We start from the raw sequence: 6,631 nt of genomic DNA, 5'->3' as shown, positions 1-6,631 counted from the left end.
AATATCACCTCCCTTGTCTGATATCTTAACTTACTCTATGCCACAACATCTAAAGGTAGAAATGTCATGCTTCAGGTCATTAAAATGTACCGCGACTGGATAATCCCTGTCATTTCTCCTGATTGAACTTTAATGTTCACTGATTCTGTTCGAGAGAGCGGGAGGTTTTACTGACATAGCACAGCCCACATGGACATTTAATCATGTAAATAACATGGGTGGTGGAACACGTAATAATGTCATTTATTTGGAACCGTTTTCCTGTATGTGGGTGGCACAAATATTCACACTTCATCATATTGTTGCACTGTGTGCATCTTCTGCATTTATAGCTACCATTTGGTAGAGGGCGTAAAAGAGCCTGGCTGATTTTCTTTTGTGGCTGGCAGTTGACATGAACCAAATTATCGCGTAAATAGCGACCTCTTCTATACACAATAAGTGGTGGATTTGTAAATTCCACCGGCAAAACTGGGTCCGATGATAAAATATGCCAGTGTTTCTTGACCACATCTCCCACTTTTCGCGAGTTCAAAGTATATGTAGTTGTGAACATTACAGAGTGTTCTGTAGCTTTAGCGGGTCTTTTTTGTAGCAGTTCATCTCGTGTTTTTTCCAATGCCAAATTAAGAGCTTCATCCACACATAGTGGCGAATAACCTCCTAGAAACCTAGTGCGCATTTCCGCTGCTTTTTCTAGATAATCCTCTGTGGAGGGGCATATACGGCGCAGTCTGAAAAACTGGCTTCTTGGAAGTTCCCTTTTTAATAGCTCCGGGTGGAAGCTGTCCCCCTGTAATAGAATATTCTGTCCGTTTCTTTTCTATACACAGTTGTAAACAGGGTTCCATTTGATTTCTCAATCCACATATCGAGGTAATGAACACGTTGAGTGTCACATTCAATAGTGAATTTGAGGGCAATGTCATTGAGTAGTGCCATTTAAAATCTGCCAGCTCTTTTTCCGTTCCTTCCCATATGCAAAAAAATGTCGTCAATATATCGATACCACTTCAGGACTTTATTCAAAAATGTTTTTTCGTTTTCATTATTAACAAAACGTTCTTCAAAAAGACCCAAATGGAGGTTCGCATAGCCCAGAGCGAATGTGTAGCCCATCGATGTTCCATTCGTTTGGAGGTTTGGAGGTTGTAATCATCATCAAACCATAAAAAAGTTACACGTCAAAACATATTCAGCCAACTCCAGAATGAAGTTGGGTTGGTGGGTATTCGTTAGTGTCTCTGTCTCCCAAATAGTGAGCTAGTGCTGCCAGCCCCCCCACATGGGGAATGCTGGTATATAGACTCTCCACATCTAATGTGACCAAAGTACAGTCTTCTATTAAACCCGTTATTGGTGAGATCTTGTTTATGAAGTCTATAGAGTCTTTCACATATGATGGCAATGATTGCACATGAGTTTTAATAAAAGAGTCTACAAAGTTCGACAATGGCTCTAACGTTGAGCCTATTCCTGCAACCACTGGTCTGCCTGGATAGTTGCCTTGTTGTGTTTTAGGTTTGTGTCATTTCGGCAACTTGTATAGGCATGGACGTATGGCACATTTGCAGCAAAGATATTCATATTCATATTCAGATTTTGAGATGAGGTTGTTTAATAGGGCTCCAGATTAGAGGATACAGTATATCACAAAAGTGAGTACACCCCTCACATTTTTGTAAATATTTGAGTATATCTTTTCATGTGACAACACTGAAGAAATGACACTTTGCTACAATGTAAAGTAGTGAGTGTACAGCTTGTATAACAGTGTAAATTTGCTGTCCCCTCAAAATAACTCAACACACAGCCATTAATGTCTAAACCGCTGGCAACAAAAGTGAGTACACCCCTAAGTGAAAATGTCCAAATTGGGCCCAATTAGCCATTTTCCCTCCCCGGTGGCATGAGACTTGTTAGTGTTACAAAGTCTCAGGTGTGAATGGGGAGGAGGTGTGTTCAATTTGATGTCATCGCTCTCACACTCCCTCATACTGACTGGTCACTGGAAGTTCAACATGGCACCTCATGGCAAAGAACTCTCTGAGGATCTGAAAAAAAGAATTGTTGCTCTACATAAAGATGGCCTGGGCTATAAGAAGATTGCCAAGACCCTGAAACTGAGCTGCAGCACGGTGGCCAAGACCATACAGCGGTTTAACTGGACAGGTTCCACTCAGAACAGGCCTCGCCATGGTCGACCAAAGAAGTTGAGTGCACGTGCTCAGCGTCATATTCAGAGGTTGTCTTTGGGAAATAGACGTATGAGTGCTGCCAGCATTGCTGCAGAGGTTGAAGGGGTGGGGGGTCAGCCTGTCAGTGCTCAGACCATACGCCGTACACTGCATCAAATTGGTCTGCATGGCTGTCGTCCCAGAAGGAAGCCTCTTCTAAAGATGATGCACAAGAAAGCCCGCAAACAGTTTGCTGAAGACAAGCAGACTAAGGACATGGATTACTGGAACCATGTCCTGTGGTCTGATGAGACCAAGATAAACTTATTTGGTTCAGATGGTGTCAAGCGTGTGTGGCGGCAACCATGTGAGGAGTACAAAGACAAGTGTGTCTTGCCTACAGTCAAGCATGGTGGTGGGAGTGTCATGGTCTGGGGCTGCATGAGTGCTGCCGGCACTGGGGAGCTACAGTTCATTGAGGGAACCATGAATGCCAACATGTACTGTGACATACTGAAGCAGAGCATGATCCCCTCCCTTCGGAGACTGGGCTGCAGGGCAGTATTCCAACATGATAACGACCCCAAACACACCTCCAAGACGACCACTGCCTTGCTAAAGAAACTGAGGGTAAAGGTGATGGACTGGCCAAGCATGTCTCCAGACCTAAACCCTATTGAGCATCTGTGGGGCATCCTCAAACGGAAGGTGGAGGAGTGCAAGGTCTCTAACATCCACCAGCTCCGTGATGTCGTCATGGAGGAGTGGAAGACGACTCCAGTGGCAACCTGTGAAGCTCTGGTGAACTCCATTCCCAAGAGGGTTAAGGCAGTGCTGGAAAATGATGGTGGCCACACAAAATATTGACACTTGGACATTTTCACTTAGGGGTGTACTCACTTTTGTTGCCAGCGGTTTAGACACTAATGGCTGTGTGTTGAGTTATTTTGAGGGGACAGCAAATTTACACTGTTATACAAGCTGTACACTCACTACTTTACATTGTAGCAAAGTGTCATTTCTTCAGTGTTGTCACATGAAAAGATATACTCAAATATTTACAAAAATGTGAGGGGTGTACTCACTTTCGTGATATACTGTATATCCCTCTGGAACACCTGTGTGGGATCAACAGTCAGTTTTCTATAGAAACATTCATTACTGAGTTGTCTCTGAATTTATTCTTTATATTTTTCATAGTCTAAAACAACCACATCACCCCCTTATCTGCAGGTTTAATAACCAAAGATTAATCTTTCATTAATTCATTGAGTGCCAGTTCTTCTGTTCTAGTGAGATTCTTCTGAATGTGGTTTGTTGGTCTCGTATATACTTACATGGATTCTTGTTTGACTAACCTACAATAGGTATTAATCGAGGAGTTGTTAACCATGGGACATAATTACCTTTTGGGCTTAAAATGGGTACCTGTTCTTTGATTTGTTTCTAGGCCCGAAACAGTGTTTTGAGAAAACAGGTGCTTAAGTTTAATCTTGCGAAAGAATTTAAACAGATCATCTTTTGTATTGAATGGTTTATCTGTACATGTAGATACAAAAGAGAGGCCCTTAGATAAGACTGAGACTTGCGCGTCGGTAGGGTCTTTTTTGGAGAGGTTAATTACCATGTCCTGCTGTAGAGCGGTGTCCACGGCCTGTGTTCCCGATCCCCTCTTTGACCACTTGCTTCTCCGACATCATTTCTTTTCTTTCGTGGGGCCTTGTTTTGCTTCCGAGCTAAAAAAAAAAAACGACAGTGTGCGACGGTAGCTGGAGTCGCTGTCTGTAGGGAATTCGCTCTCAGTGGATGCCTCTGTGTCCACGTTTCCATGTCCTCCCGCTGCTGCGTATCTGCGTCCACCGATCAGTAGTGCGTCTCTACATCGGCCTCTCGGTGCTCCGGTCCTTGGGCCTTCCCATGCCTACACCTGGTTGAGCTGGTAGTCCTCTGTGTCTCCCTGATATTTCTTGATCTTTTTTGCTTGTAGAAAGTCTCTATATTTCCCAATGGACTAGTTGATCGTGTCGTCTATGGCTGTGAGATTAGGGCCTAGAATCTCCTTCCAGTACAACCTCATGTTCGCTAATCACAACTTCAATTTCTTTTACTTCCTTCGACACGTGTTCAATGATTAATAACATTACATCTAAAGAACATTAGAAGTTAGGAAGGTTAGGAAGTACAGCTCAGTTTTCACCTCATTTTGTGGGCAGTGAGGACATAGCCTGTCTTCTCTTGAGAGCCATGTCTGCCTACGGTGGCCTTTCTCAATAGCAAGGCTATGCTCACTGAGTCTGTACATAGTCAAAGCTTTCCTTAAGTTTGGGTCAGTACCAGTGGTCAGGTATTCTGCCACTGTGTACTCTCTGTTTAGGGCCAAATAGCTTTCTAGTTTGGTCTGATTTTTGGTAAATTATTTTCAATGTGTCAAGTTATTATCTTTTTGTTTTGTCATGATTTGGTTGGGTCTAATTGTGTTGCTGTCCTGGGGCTCTTTAAGGGTGTGTTTGTGAACAGAGCACCAGGACCAGCTTGCTTAGGGGACTCTTCTTCAGGTTTATTTCTCTGTAGGTGATGGATTTGTTATGGAATGTCTCGATCTCGCTCTGGTGTATTTTAGTACGTTGTAATTTCTTCTACCCCCTTCGGTTGAGTGATCAGTACCTACGGCCGGTTAGCTCAGTTGGTTAGAGCGTCGTGCTAATAACGCGAAGGTCGCGGGTTCGATACCCGTACTGGCCAAGAGTTTTATTTTATTTTACTGTGACTGTCTACACTCTATTGATTGGGGTCTACAATGTGCATTTTAAATTAGTAGTGTGAATTGTCAATTATTGTTTTATTGTGGAGTGACATTTTAATGTTTTTTCTAACTAATTGTAGGAGTTTTCATTAGTATTTTATTATCCAAGGAAGGGAGGGAGGACCCCCACTTTATGAACTAAGAGACAGAGAGACAGAATGGTGAAGAAACAGATTGACGGGTCGGTCAATCATTTGATTTATTCATTATTTACACACACACACACACACACACACACACACACACACACACACACACACACACACACACACACACACACACACACACACACACACACACACACACACCTTTCCCCATGCTCACTTGGTCACACATTAACTAGAGAAGGGCACTAAGTACAGAGAGGTAAAGAGCCAGTCTTTCCTCTGTAAGTGGTCTATGAGAGGAGCGTAGACTCCTTGGTCACAGGGTGTGAGTGTGAAATGCTTCATTCTATTCCATTAACTGACAGGTCATAGTCGTTTATTTGGTTAAATCAATGATCACTATTAAGTGTTGTTATTATCATGGGTATCAGAAATGGACTATGGGGAAAGGTCTTTACAACACAGTGTGTATTCAGGTTCAGCTGTACAGGACTGACAGCCAGTCAACTACAACTACAGAGAAAGAGATACAGCCACGGTGTTGATCATTGACAGTGTACAGTAGAAAGGAGTCCTTGGAACTGAACTGGATATGTTTACGTTCGCTGCCCTCTAATGGTAGAATGGAGACATTGTAGATGAACGACCGCCTCCAGATCTATATATGGGTGTAACCCCCTTCCGTTAGTGAAGCATTTACGCCAGGCCGGTTAGCTCAGTTGGTTAGAGCGTCGTGCTAATAACGCGAAGGTCGCGGGTTCGATACCCGTACTGGCCAGCAAGTTTTTTTTTTTAACTTTACTGTGAATGTTTTCAGTGTCGCATAACGCTACTGATTGCGTTCTACCATATGCGTTTTACATTAGTAGTATAACCTTCCGTTGGTGAAACTCGTACGCCAGGCCGGTTAGCTCAGTTGGTTAGAGCGTCGTGCTAATAACGCGAAGGTCGCGGGTTCGATACCCGTACTGGCCAGCAAGTTTTTTTTTTTTACTTTACTGTGAATGTTTTCAGTGTCGCATAACGCTACTGATTGCGTTCTACCATATGCGTTTTACATTAGTAGTATAACCTTCCGTTGGTGAAACTCGTACGCCAGGCCGGTTAGCTCAGTTGGTTAGAGCGTCGTGCTAATAACGCGAAGGTCGCGGGTTCGATACCCGTACTGGCCAGCAAGTTTTTAAAAAACTTTACTGTGAATGTCTACAGTGTCGCATAATTCTATTGATTGGGTTCTACCATATGCGTTTTAAATTGGTGGTATGAATTTTCGATGGTTATTGTGGAGTGACATTTTATTGTAGGAGTTTTTTTTCATTGTAGGAGTTTTCATTAGTATTTTATTATCCAAGGAAGGGAGGGAGGACAGGTGACTTCATGGACTAAGAGACAGAATGGTGAAGAAACTGATAGACAGGTCCATCAATCATATGATTAATTAATTATTTACACACACACACATACAGTCTTGTACAGCTAACCTTGTGGGAACACACAATTCAGTCCTATTCAAAATCCTATTTTCCATAACCCTTAACCCTAAA

The 6,631-nt window shown here is 42.9% G+C and overlaps 4 non-coding genes across 4 annotated transcripts; all 4 read left to right on the top strand.

The window, feature by feature from the left end:
* The first annotated feature begins 4,845 nt into the window (after positions 1-4,845).
* trnai-aau (transfer RNA isoleucine (anticodon AAU)) lies at positions 4,846-4,919 on the top strand. Its single transcript has one exon. It is a non-coding gene; the product is annotated as a tRNA-Ile (tRNA).
* An 872-nt stretch (positions 4,920-5,791) lies between these two features.
* Positions 5,792-5,865, top strand: trnai-aau (transfer RNA isoleucine (anticodon AAU)). Its single transcript has one exon. It is a non-coding gene; the product is annotated as a tRNA-Ile (tRNA).
* Positions 5,866-5,988: 123 nt separating this feature from the next.
* On the top strand, positions 5,989-6,062 carry trnai-aau (transfer RNA isoleucine (anticodon AAU)). The gene has a single exon. It is a non-coding gene; the product is annotated as a tRNA-Ile (tRNA).
* A 123-nt stretch (positions 6,063-6,185) lies between these two features.
* Positions 6,186-6,259, top strand: trnai-aau (transfer RNA isoleucine (anticodon AAU)). Its single transcript has one exon. It is a non-coding gene; the product is annotated as a tRNA-Ile (tRNA).
* The last annotated feature ends 372 nt before the right edge of the window (positions 6,260-6,631 follow it).

This window comes from Salvelinus fontinalis, unplaced genomic scaffold, assembly GCF_029448725.1.
Source record: "Salvelinus fontinalis isolate EN_2023a unplaced genomic scaffold, ASM2944872v1 scaffold_0202, whole genome shotgun sequence".
Classification (NCBI taxonomy): domain Eukaryota; kingdom Metazoa; phylum Chordata; class Actinopteri; order Salmoniformes; family Salmonidae; genus Salvelinus; species Salvelinus fontinalis.
Note: the sequence above shows the minus strand (reverse complement) of the source record. Positions and strands in the feature narration are given on the sequence as shown.